Here is a 12,893-nt window from a genome sequence, read left to right on the forward strand (position 1 = left end):
AGCAGAGAAGCGATCTGCTGTCATAGGCAGAAGCCTATGACAGCCGATGGCGCTGATTGGCTGGCTGGGGAGGGAGAGTGGGGTAAAAAAAAAAAAAATAGGGAAATATATTGTAAAATTAAAAATATAAATATTTGTAAAAAAAAAAAAACACTGGGGAAGCGATCACAGCCCACCAAAAGAAAGCTCTGTTGGTGGGCAGAAAAGGGGGAAATCACTTGTGTGCTGAGTTGTATGGCCCTGTTGTGAGCTCTTAAAACTGCAGTGGCCTAATTTGTAAAAAAATTGCCTGGTCACCGGGGAGGTTTAATACTGTGCTCCTTAAAGGGGTTCTTCCGCGAATGATGAAAAAAATAAAAAGTGGTTTATGCATAAACTATTAAATATCCTTCTAAAATAGTGCAAAAAGTTTTTCAAAAAAATGAATGCTTTCCTCAATACAACATGTAATATAAACAGTGACGAATGACGGATTGGGAGGCTGATCCATTTGATAGGGGTGTTTTTTTGATTTACTTGCATTTCACAAACAGAAGCCCTGCCTACATAGTTTTCAGTTGTGTAATCCATTGCTGTTAGGAGTTTCAGCTACAGGGATAACGGCTGATCTCCTATGTACAGTGGTGTGAAAAACTATTTGCCCCCTTCCTGATTTCTTATTCTTTTGCATGTTTGTCACACTTAAATGTTTCTGCTCATCAAAAACCGTTAACTATTAGTCAAAGATAACATAATTGAACACAAAATGCAGTTTTAAATGATGGTTTTTATTATTTAGTGAGGAAAAAAAACTCAAAACCTACATGGCCCTGTGTGAAAAAGTGATTGCCCCCCTTGTTAAAAAATAACTTAACTGTGGTTTATCACACCTGAGTTCAATTTCTGTAGTCACCCCCAGGCCTGATTACGGCCACACCTGTTTCAATCAAGAAATCACTTAAATAGGAGCTATCTGACACAGAGAAGTAGACCAAAAGCACCTCAAAAGCTAGACATCATGCCAAGATCCAAAGACATTCAGGAACAAATGAGAACAAAAGTACTGTAATTGAGATCTATCAGTCTGGTAAAGGTTATAAAGCCATTTCTAAAGCTTTGTTACTCCAGCGAACCACAGTGAGAGCGATTATCCACAAATGGCAAAAACATGGAACAGTGATGAACCTTCCCAGGAGTGGCTGGCCGACCAAAATTACCCCAAGAGCGCAGCGAAAACTCATCCAAGAGGCCACAAAAGACCCCAGGACAACATCTAAAGAACTGCAGGCCTCACTTGCCTCAATTAAGGTCAGTGTTCACAGCTCCACCATTAGAAAGAGACTGGGCAAAAACGGTCTGCATGGCAGATATCAAGGCGCAAACCACTTTTAAGCAAAAAGAGCATTAAGGCTCGTCTCAATTTTGCTAAAAAAAAACATCTCAATGATTGCCAAGACTTGTGGGAAAATACCTTGTGGACTGCCGAGACAAAAGTTGAACTTTTTGGAAGGTGCGTGTCCTGTTAAATCTGTCGTAGAAGTAACACAGCATTTCAGCAAAAGAACATCATACCAACAGTAAAATATGGTGGTGGTAGTGTCATGGTCTGGGGTTGTTTTGCTGCTTCAGGACCCGGAAGGCTTGCTGTGATAGATGGAACCATGAATTCTACTGTCTACCAAAAAATCCTAAAGGAGAATGTCCGGCCATCTGTTCGTCAACTCAAGCTGAAGCGATCTTGGATGCTGCAGCAGGACAATGACCCAAAAGACACCAGCAAATCCACCTCTGAATGGCTGAAGAAAAACAAAATGAAGACTTTGGAGTGGTCTAGTCAAAGCCCTGACCTGAATCCTATTGAGATATTGTGGCATGACCTTAAAAAGGCAGTTCATGCTAGAAAACCCTCAAATAAAGCTGAATTACAACAATTCTGCAAAGATGAGTGGGCCAAAATTCCGCCAGAGCGCTGTAAAAGACTTGTTGCAAGTTATCGCAAACGCTTGATTGCAGTTATTACTGCTAAGGGTCGCCCAACCAGTTATTAGGTTCAGGGAGCAATTTCTTTTTCACACAGGGCCATGTAGGTTTTGAGTTTTTTTTCTCACTAAATAATAAAAACCATCGTTTAAAACTGCATTTTACGTTCAATTATGTTATCTTTAACTAATGGTTAATGGTTTTTGATGAGCAAAAACATTTAAGTGTGACAAACATGCAAAAGAATAAGAAATCAGGAAGGGGGCAAATCATTTTTCACACCACTGTATATGCTTCTTGTATTCACTCACAGAGAAAGGAGCCCCCTCCTCCTCCCTGTAGGAACGGCTAAGCGCAGATGCCGGCAACTATTCAGTGACTTCGTCATGTGTTTACATAGTTGCCCAGCAACCAGACCCGGCATCTGTGCAGAATAGTTTGTATCTTCTCCCAGAGAATCATCTGCTATCAGCTGTAGTGTGTCCCCTTATTGAACTCTTAGTTCTCCTGGCAGAGATAAGATAAGGGGACTGACTCGCTGGGAGAAGATACAAACTATTCTGCACAGCGGCCGGGTCTGGTTGCTGGGCAACTGTAAAGACATGACAAACTCAATAGTTGCCGGCATCTGCACTTAGCTGTTCCTGCAGGGAGGAGAAGGAGGGGTCTCCTTTCTCTGTGAGTGAATACAAGAAGCATATACATAGATCAGCCGTTATCCCTAACTGAAAACTACGTAGGCAGGACTTCAGTTTGTAAAATGCAAGTAAAAAAAAAACACCCATATTAAATGGATTAGCCTCCCAATCCGTCATTCTTCACTGTTTATATTACATGTTGTATTGAGGAAAGCATTCATTTTTTAAAAAAACTTTTTGCACTATTTTAGAAGGATGTTTTTAGTTTATGCATAAACCACTTTTTATTTTTTTCATCATTCGCGGAAGAACCCTTTTAAAGAGACACTGAAGCGAGACTAAATCTCGCTTCAGCTCTCATATATAGCAGGGGCACGCGTGCCCCTGCTAAAACGCCGCTATCCCGCGGCTAAACGGGGGTCCCTTCACCCCCAACCCACCCCCCGCAAAAGATGGTCGGCAAGTTGGTCATAGAAATATTCTTCCTGGAGGCAGGGCTAATGGCTGCAGCCCTGCCTCCAGTCGCGTCTATCTCCGCCTCTCCCCTGCCCCTCTCAGTGAAGGAAGACTGAGAGGGGCGGGGGAGAGGCGGAGATACGCGCTGACAGACGCGCGTGGGGCAGGGCTGCGGCGGTTAGCCCTGCCCCAACCAGGAAGCTCTCCCCCGCATCAGTGGTGCTCAGCAGAGCTCGAATATTCGAGTAGCTCGAATATTCGAGCTCTTTTCCAGCTATTCGAGCTCGGTATTCGAGCTCCGAATAGCTGTAGCTATTCGAATGGGCTATTCGAGTACACTCGAATAGCCCATTCACTATTCGAGCTATTCGAGCAAACGGCGCTATTCGAGCTCGGTACCGAGCTCGAATAGCGTCATAGCCCAGATTGATGTCCTTAGAGCCAATCAGAGGGCTCCCAGGCCCTCTGACGGCAGCCAATTACAGATGGGGACCCTGGCCAGCCCCTACCCTATAAATAGCGGCCGCCATGTTCCGTTTCTCCGTGCTTGCCTGAGACTTGTACAGAGAGAGAGTTGCTCCTTTGTGCTTTGGCTTAGCAAGAGCTCTATTGTGGTCATTTACCTAGCGTTTTTGCTCACATACACCTCCTATACACACCTATATTGTTGTTAGTTAGTTAGACATTGTATTTTAGTTAGTAGCTTTTGTGTTACATAGAGACAGGCCAGCTGCTGCAGGCTTACAGCTTTAGGCCTCAGGGCCTTGCCTGTGTGGGCAGCTGTCCTCCTGTCCTCTGTTTATTTCTCTCTATTCTATACCAGTATTTCTGCTGTCCTTTACTACTGATTGTATTAGTATTGTAGTTATATACTGTAACTGTACTAGGACACTCACTGTCACTGTTCATAGGCTACTAGCTGCTCCTGCGTGTGTGCACTCACTTTCTGTGTACACACTACACACACTCTATTTCCTTCTGATAACTGATTGATTATTGTAATTGATTATTGTAATTAGTTAGTTGTACTTACTGTTACTACTTACTGTACTAGGAGTCTAGGACACTCAGTCACTGTTCATAGGCTACTAGCTCCTGCGTGTGTGCACTCACTGTCTGTGTACACACTACACACACTCTATTTCCTTCTGATAACTGATTGCTTATTGTAATTAGTTAGTTGTTTGTACTTACTGTTACTACTTACTCTTACTGTACTAGGAGTCTAGGACACTCAGTCACTGTTCATAGGCTACTAGCTCCTGCGTGTGTGCACTCACTGTCTGTGTACACACACTACACACACTCTATTTCCTTCTGATAACTGATTGCTTATTGTAATTAGTTAGTTGTACTTACTGTTACTACTTACTCTTACTGTACTAGGAGTCTAGGACACTCAGTCACTGTTCATAGTCTACTAGCTCCTGCGTGTGTGCACTCACTGTCTGTGTACACACTACACACACTCTATTTCCTTCTGATAACTGATTGATTATTGTAATTAGTTAGTTGTACTTACTGTTACTACTTACTCTTACTGTACTAGGAGTCTAGGACACTCAGTCACTGTTCATAGGCTACTAGCTCCTGCGTGTGTGCACTCACTGTCTGTGTACACACTACACACACTCTATTTCCTTCTGATAACTGATTGATTATTGTAATTAGTTAGTTGTACTTACTGTTACTACTTACTCTTACTGTACTAGGAGTCTAGGACACTCAGTCACTGTTCATAGGCTACTAGCTCCTGCGTGTGTGCACTCACTGTCTGTGTACACACACTACACACACTCTATTTCCTTCTGATAACTGATTCATTATTGTAATTAGTTAGTTGTACTTACTGACTGTTACTACTTACTTACTTACTGTACTAGGGACACTCACTCAGTCACTGTTCATAGGCTAGCTCCTGCACGTGTTTGCGCGTGCGTGCACTCATTGTCTGTAGTGTACACACACTAAATTTACTTGTGATTACTACTGATTATTGTAACTGCTAGTTGTACTTCCTGACTGTTACTACTTACTTACTGTACTAGGGACACTCACTCAGTCACCTCACCCACCAACCCACTCCATTAAAGTACCCCACTTTTCACCCGCCCTTTTAAAAAACTTTTGTCTATACGCCCAAAACATCGAAGATGTCTGGAAGTGGCAGCCAGCGCGGTTTGGGCAAGGGGAAGGGCAGCAAGGGAATCAGGAGGAGAGGGAGCAGCATTGTGGCAGGCCGCGGCCGCGCCACCATTCACAGTTCCGCAGCAGCAGCGTCAGTGGCTAACATTCCTCCCATAGCCACTGGCCGTGGACGCCTTGGGCGCCGCCCAGCAGGAGCATCTGCAACTCACGCTGCAGAGACACAGCAGCAGCAGCGTGTAGCACCTGCTCCAATTTTCCTCCAGCCGGGTCGGAAACCTCCCATTGAGGAAAAGCATGCAGACACTGTGGTGCAACTCATGACGGAGGATGAGCAGCCCGCCATCAGCTCTGCATCCGAGGCCTCCACCCTCACCACCACCACCACCACCACCACCCCTGTTCGCAGCAGCCGCCCAGCAGGGTCTGGGGAGGAGGCCAGTTCACCGTCACAAGTTGGCGACCTGTCACTCAGCAGTATTTTTACCCCAGGCACCATCAGGGTATTGTCTGCTGTTGTTGGCGATTTTGAGGAGGAGATGCTGATGGGCACTTTGGGGGATGAGGGATTGGATAGCAAGACTGTGGCGACAGTCAAGCAGCCCATCCATGCATCAGGAGAGGAGTTTGGGGGGTCATCATCCCAGCAGGACATGTTTCAGGAGGGGGAGGATGATGATGACCCGGTGACAGACAGAGACTGGGTGCCACCACCTCCAGGGGATGTCGTCCTCAGCAGCTCTGAGGAGGAGGAGGAGGATGCTCTTGTGGGCCTTGCAAGGAGGCGCATCATTGCAAGCATTGGCAGCAGCAGTAGGCAGGTCCCACAGCCTGCTGGTGTCTCAGGCTCAGCAGCAGCAGCAGCAGCATCTGCCAGTACCACCACCAGCCGCACCCAAGCCCCCCAAGCCCCCCCCCCAACCACCACAGGGAGACAGGCAGCAGCGCTTCCATGCCGTAGGGGGATGTTTCTGTCACCAATCTGGCGATATTTCACCATGCCCACTGTGTACAGCAAGTACGCCACTTGCAACCACTGTCAGCGGAAGTTGAGCAGAGGTGCAGACCCCTTAAAGTTCAGCACCAGCTCGCTCATCAACCACCTTGCTGCGAAACATTTCCACCAGCATGAGGAGTTCCAGAGGCTGAAGGCATCTGGTGCTGGCAGTGGCACCACACCCATCACTGCACAGCCTTCAGCAGCAGCAGCAACAGCAGCCACCCGCCCTCCTGCTCCTCCAGCAGCACCAGCAGGAGTGCGGAAACGCACTGCTCCTCCCCCCTCTGCAACTCCTGCTGCCGACACTGAGGCCTGTTCTGGCAGCCAGTCCTCAGTGGCCTCCTCCGCTGTGTCTGCTGATTCCCGTGCCAGCAAAAGGCCACGCCAGAGCCTTTTGAGCGAGTCCTTCCAGGGGGTGGTTAGGGCTCTGCCTCCCAGCAGCCGTCGCGTGCGGCAGCTGAACGGCTTGCTGGCACGGGCCATGTGCTCCCAACTCCTGCCGTACACGCTCGTGCAGGAGGGGAGCGACATTCGTGCGCTGCTTGCTTGCGCAGCCCCAGACTGGCAGCTCCCCAGCAGACACTTTTTCTCCCGCAAGGCCATTCCTGCACTGCACCACTTTGTGATGGCCAATGTGGAGCGAGGGCTGGAGCACGCGGTTGGTGAAAGGGTCCACGTCACCATGGACTCCTGGAGCAGCCGCTTCGGGACAGGCCGCTACCTGTCCTTCACTGTCCACTGGGTCAGCTTGGTGGAAGGGGGTGAGGATGGGAGAGCAGCAGCGGGCACAGCAGCAGCAGCAACACAGTGGGTGGTGCCACCCGCGTACGTTAAAAAGGGGCGCTGGGAAAAAAGGGCGCCGGGTTTTTAACGATAAGCATGGATAACGTTTAAAATTGTATTGTACTGTATTTCGTTTAAAATTAATGTTTTTTAAAGTTATAAATCATTAAATAATGTGCATTAAATCGGCAATTGTAAAAACGTTAATCTTTCGTTTAAATAGTGAAACGTATAATAACGTTTAAAAAAAAAATTACTAAGTAACCCTCCCTGTACCTACCCCTAACCCCTAGACCCCCCTGTTGATGCCTAAACCTAAGACCCCCCCTGTTGGTGCCTAAGTAACCCTCCCTGTACCTACCCCTAACCCCTAGACCCCCCTGTTAGTGCCTAAACCTAAGACCCCCCTGTTGGTGCCTAAACCTAAGACCCCCCTGTTAGTGCCTAAACCTAAGACCCCCCTGTTGGTGCCTAAACCTAAGACCCCCCTGTTGGTGCCTAAACCTAAGACCCCCTGTTGGTGCCTAAACCTAAGACCCCCCTGTTGGTGCCTAAACCTAAGACCCCCCTGTTGGTTTTTTCGTTTAAAAATAATGTAAAAAAAAAAAAAAGTACTGTTTTTCGTTTAAAAATAATGTTTGGAAAAAAATATTGTACTGTTTTTCGTTTAAAAATAATATTTAAAAATGTATAAATCATTAAATAATGTGTAATCATGAGAAACAGTAATAAAACATTAAGTCTCCGGGCACCGCTTTTAAAACGTTAGTTTTCTCCGGCGCCCTTTTTTCCTATCGGGCGCCCATTAAACGATATTTATTATAGGAGTGAATGGCGGCGCCCGATTTGTCCACTAGCCTCAGGCGCCCGAATTTACTGTTACCGGTGCCACCCCGCAGGGTCAGGGGAACTACAGCAGGTTCCTCCGATCCTCTGCCATCCTCCGGCACACCTGGCCAAACCCCCCGCCTCAGCAGCAGCGTGAAGGCCCGCCACTGCCAAGTGCTGCTGCACTTGGTCAGCCTTGGGAAGACCAAGCTGACGGCAACCCATGTGTTGGCCAAACTCCAGGAGCAGGAGAGGATTTGGCTGACCCCCAGAGGCCTCAGAGTCGGAGAGGTGGTGGCCGACAATGGGGCCAATCTGGTTGCCGCAATAGACAGGGGAAACCTGACCCACATCCCCTGTCTTGCCCACGTGCTGAACCTGGTGGTGCAGAAGTTCTTGCGCACCTACCAGGGGATGGGCGAACTGCTGGAAACGGCAAGGAACGTTGTGCGTCACTTCCGGCGCTCGGCTGCAGCCTGTGCGAGCCTGGAAGACGTGCAAAAGGAGCTGGATCTGCCACGCCATCGGCTGATCCTTGACGTTCCGACTCGCTGGAACTCCACCCTGGCGATGTTGGAGCGTCTGGTTGAACAGAAGCACGCTGTCAACCAGTACCTTGCCCTGGCCACTGTTTCCGCCACTCAGAGAAGGGACAAGACCAACAACATCCCGTCCATCGTCCCCGATGATGACTGGAGGCACATGCAGCAGGTGTGCTTAGTGCTGGCTCCCTTTCTGCAGGCCACTAACATGGTGAGCAGGGACCATGCTATGGTCTGCGAGTGGGTGCCCCTGGTTTGTCTGCTGAACAGGGCCCTCGATGCTTTGCTGGAACAGGGAGCGGCAGCCTTGGACCAGCAGGAGCGGCAAGCAGCTGCACAGTCCACCTCTGAGGGGGAGGAGGAGGAGGACTTGGTGGAGGTCCCTGACCTTGCTGGTGATGAGGGGGAGCAGCACAGTGCAGCTGAGTTGGTGCAGGGGTGGAGAGAGGATGAGGCTGACGAGGCAGAGGAGGAGGATGAGGACAGCAGCACTGCCGTCGATGTGCCAGCAGACGTGGCCCGCCTCTTCCCAATGGCAGCGCACATGCTGACGTGCCTGCGCAGAGACCCCAGGGTGATCCAGATGAAGCAGAGGGAGGACATCTGGATCAGCATGATGTTGGACCCACGCCTCAAGGGGAAGTTGAGCCAGTTCCTGCCGCCTTCAGGAGGAGACCCAGCGCAACAAATAAGGAGCTTGCAGCAGGCCCTTGTTGAGCGCTTGGAGGAAGCCTTCCCCCAGCCTTCCACCCCCACTGTCCAGCAGCCAGCACAGAGGCAGCAGCAGGTGCCTGCATCCAGCAGCAAGCGCCCCACAGACCTGCTGTCTCTCAGCCACGAGCTCTACAGGACTGTAGAGGCTCCGGCAGCAGTGACTAGAGAGGAGGTGCATGCAGCAGCATCCTCCACCGGTCACAGCCAGCGCCTGACCCGCATGGTGGCTGACTACATGGGGTCCTACAGCGGGCTTGACAGTGATGCCCCTGTTGATCCCATGGAGTATTGGGTCAAGCGCCTGGAGATCTGGAGCGAGCTGGTGCAGTACGCCCTGGAAGTGCTGTCCTGCCCCCCTTCCAGCGTGCTGTCCGAGCGCTGCTTCAGTGCAGCTGGTGGTGTGGTCACCGAGAAACGCTCACGTCTGTCTCACAAGTCTGTGGACAGACTGACGTTTCTCAAGATGAACCAGGCGTGGGTGGAAGGCGAGTTCCTGGCCCCTGTTGTCGGCGAGAGGGGGACATGAACTGGCTAAGAACCATCGTTAATGTGCCTTACCACCCTTTACCACCTCCTGGCTCCTGCTCACTAAGCCAGCCTGGTTCACTTTGACTATTACGTCGCCTGCAGCCACACATTTTACACCTACAGTGGGCTGCTGTGTACTGCCCTTCTGCTGTCTGTCTGTGTTTCCCACTGCCAGGGTACACAGATTTACCTTCTGCTGCCACTCTGCCACCAGCTATTACGTCAAACAATAGCTATATATCTGTGTAATTTGTTTTACAAACAAAACCAAAAAACCATTAAAAAAAAAAAAGGTTTAATTTTTCTGAGGTGCCCGGGTTGAAAACTGTGTTGTCCCAGTTGTGTATTGGACATGATGTGGGCTGCACGACCGCTGTCTGGGACCTCCTGTTGTGTTCATTTACGGCCTGGTATCACCGCTAGGTACCAGGGCTATTATGTCACGCTGCCTGCCTGCTGCCACACTCACACTACTCCTCCATTCCTCCTGCTGCTGCTGTCTGTCTGTGTTTCCCACTGCCAGGGTACACAGAATTACCTTCTGCTGCCAGTCTGCCACCAGCTATTACGTCAAACAATAGCTGCACACATAATTACTCCTCCATTCCTCCTGCTGCTGCTGCTGTCTGTCTGTCTGTGTTTCCCACTGCCAGGGTACACAGATTTACCTTCTGCTGCCACTCTGCCACCAGCTATTACGTCAAAAAATAGCTATATTTGTGTAATTGGTTGTAAAAACAAAACAAAAAAAACCAAAAAAAAAAAAAAGGTTTAATTTTTCTGAGGTGCCCGGGTTGAAAACTGTGTTGTCCCAGTTGTGTATTGGACACGATGTGGGCTGCACGACCGCTGTCTGGGACCTCCTGTTGTGACATTTACGGCCTGGTATCACCGCTAGGTACCAGGGCTATTATGTCACGCTGCCTACCTGCTGCCACACTCACACTACTCCTCCATTCCTCCTGCTGATGCTGCTGTCTGTCTGTGTTTCCCACTGCCAGGGTACACAGAATTAGCTTCTGCTGCCACTCTGCCACCAGCTATTACGTCAAACAATAGCTGCTCACATTACTCCTCCATTCCTCCTGCTGCTGCTGCTGTCTGTCTGTGTTTCCCACTGCCAGGGTACACAGATTTACCTTCTGCTGCCACTCTGCCACCAGCTATTACGTCAAACAATAGCTGCACACATAATTACTCCTCCATTCCTCCTGCTGCTGCTGCTGTCTGTCTGTCTGTGTTTCCCACTGCCAGGGTACACAGATTTACCTTCTGCTGCCACTCTGCCACCAGCTATTACGTCAAAAAATAGCTATATCTGTGTAATTGGTTGTAAAAACAAAACAAAAAAAACCAAAAAAAAAAAAAAGGTTTAATTTTTCTGAGGTGCCCGGGTTGAAAACTGTGTTGTCCCAGTTGTGTATTGGACACAATATGGGCCGCACGACCGCTGTCTGGGAACTCCTGCCTGCTGTGTTTATTTACAGCCCTGGTATCACCGCTAGGTACCAGGGCTATTATGTCACGCTGCCTGCCTCATTGACTGCCTGCTGCCACACACTCATCCTCCTGCTGCTGAATTTACCTCCTGCTGTCTGTGTGTTTCCACTGCCAGGGAGCACATACAATGGCGCTTCCAACATGCGTGCGCCACCAGCTATTTGTTACGCTCAAAAATAGCTGCATTTCTTTAAAAAAAAAATTTGAAAAGAGAAATAAGTGAAGAAGAAGACGATATTGAAGAAGAAGAAGATGAAGAAGAAGAAGAAGAAGAAGAAGAAGAAGAAGAAGAAGAAGAAGAAGGAGAAGAAGATGAAGAAGAAGAAGATGAAGAAGATGAAGAAGATGAAGAAGATGAAGATGAAGAAGATGAAGAAGATGAAGAAGAAGAAGATGAAGAAGAAGAAGATGAAGAAGAAGAAGATGAAGATGATGAAGAAGAAGAAGATGAAGAAGATGAAGAAGATGAAGATGAAGAAGATGAAGAAGAAGAAGATGAAGAAGAAGAAGAAGAAGAAGATGAAGAAGAAGAAGAAGATGAAGATGAAGAAGAAGAAGAAGAAGAAGAAGAAGAAGATGAAGAAGATGAAGAAGATGAAGAAGAAGATGAAGAAGATGAAGAAGATGAAGAAGAAGAAGATGAAGAAGAAGAAGAAGAAGATGAAGAAGATGAAGAAGATGAAGATGAAGAAGATGAAGAAGAAGAAGATGAAGAAGATGAAGAAGATGAAGAAGAAGATGAAGAAGATGAAGAAGAAGATGAAGAAGATGAAGAAGATGAAGAAAAAGAAGATGAAGAAGAAGAAGATGATGATGAAGAAGATGAAGAAGATGAAGAAGAAGAAGAAGAAGATATAGAAGAAGAAGATATAGAAGAAGAAGATATAGAAGAAGAAGATATAGAAGAAGAAGAAGAAGAAGATATAGAAGATAAAGAAGAAGAAGAAGAAGTATATACAGTACTGAACAAATTTCTGGACACAACTTCTCTTTTCAACTTTTTTTTTTTTAAAGGAACATCCCCACATAATCACTTGCTGTTGTTACTTGGAAAAAAAGAGGTTTCTTGCATCATTCACCCTCAAAACAAGTGTTGGAAGCTATTTAAGGCCATTTCGAATAGTCAGCTCGAATAATGAGCTCGAATACCGACTCGAATAGTGAGCTCGAATTCCGAGGTCGAATCGAATAGTAAAAATTATTCGACTCGAATATTCGACTGACCTCGAATAATTTACTATTCGAATTCGACCTAACTCGAATTTTGAAAAGGGGTATTTGAGCACCACTGCCCCGCATTACGGAGGGGGTTTGGGGGGACAGGGACTCCCGTTAAGCCGCGGGATAGCGGCGTTTTAGCAGGGGCACGCATGCCCCGGCTATATATGAGGTCTGAAGCGAGATTTATTCTCGCTTCAGACTCTCTTTAAGTGGTTAAGCTGAGTACACCCATCAGATAAAAATCTTTGCTGACTGAGGAATTCACATAGATTTGTCAGGGAGGTTTGAAAGACTGATCTTCCTAAAGAGGTTGTACACATGCAAAAGATCAGTATCTGCAGAATGCATTCATAGTCTGTGATATCTGAAGATCTCATAAAGGACAGTCATTTGCAGATCAGATCACCAGGATGGAATCTGAAAGATTGAGCGATAAATATATTTGGCCTGGATCTTTCGTGAACTTTTTTTTACAGAAGATTATCCGCAGATTTGATCTTTGATCTTTCACTTTTTAAAGATGTATCTCTTGTGTACCCAGCTTTAGTATTCAAAATCTGTTTGCCTTCGTACTACATG

The 12,893-nt window shown here is 47.5% G+C and overlaps 1 protein-coding gene across 1 annotated transcript in view; it reads right to left on the minus strand.

Annotated features, from left to right (window-relative positions):
- Nucleotides 1-12,893, minus strand: part of LOC137535930 (alpha-2-macroglobulin-like) — a 203,547-nt gene that overhangs the window by 31,266 nt on the left and 159,388 nt on the right. The window lies entirely within an intron of this gene.

Source organism: Hyperolius riggenbachi, chromosome 10 (genome assembly GCF_040937935.1).
Source record: "Hyperolius riggenbachi isolate aHypRig1 chromosome 10, aHypRig1.pri, whole genome shotgun sequence".
In the NCBI taxonomy this organism is placed as follows: Eukaryota; Metazoa; Chordata; class Amphibia; order Anura; family Hyperoliidae; genus Hyperolius; species Hyperolius riggenbachi.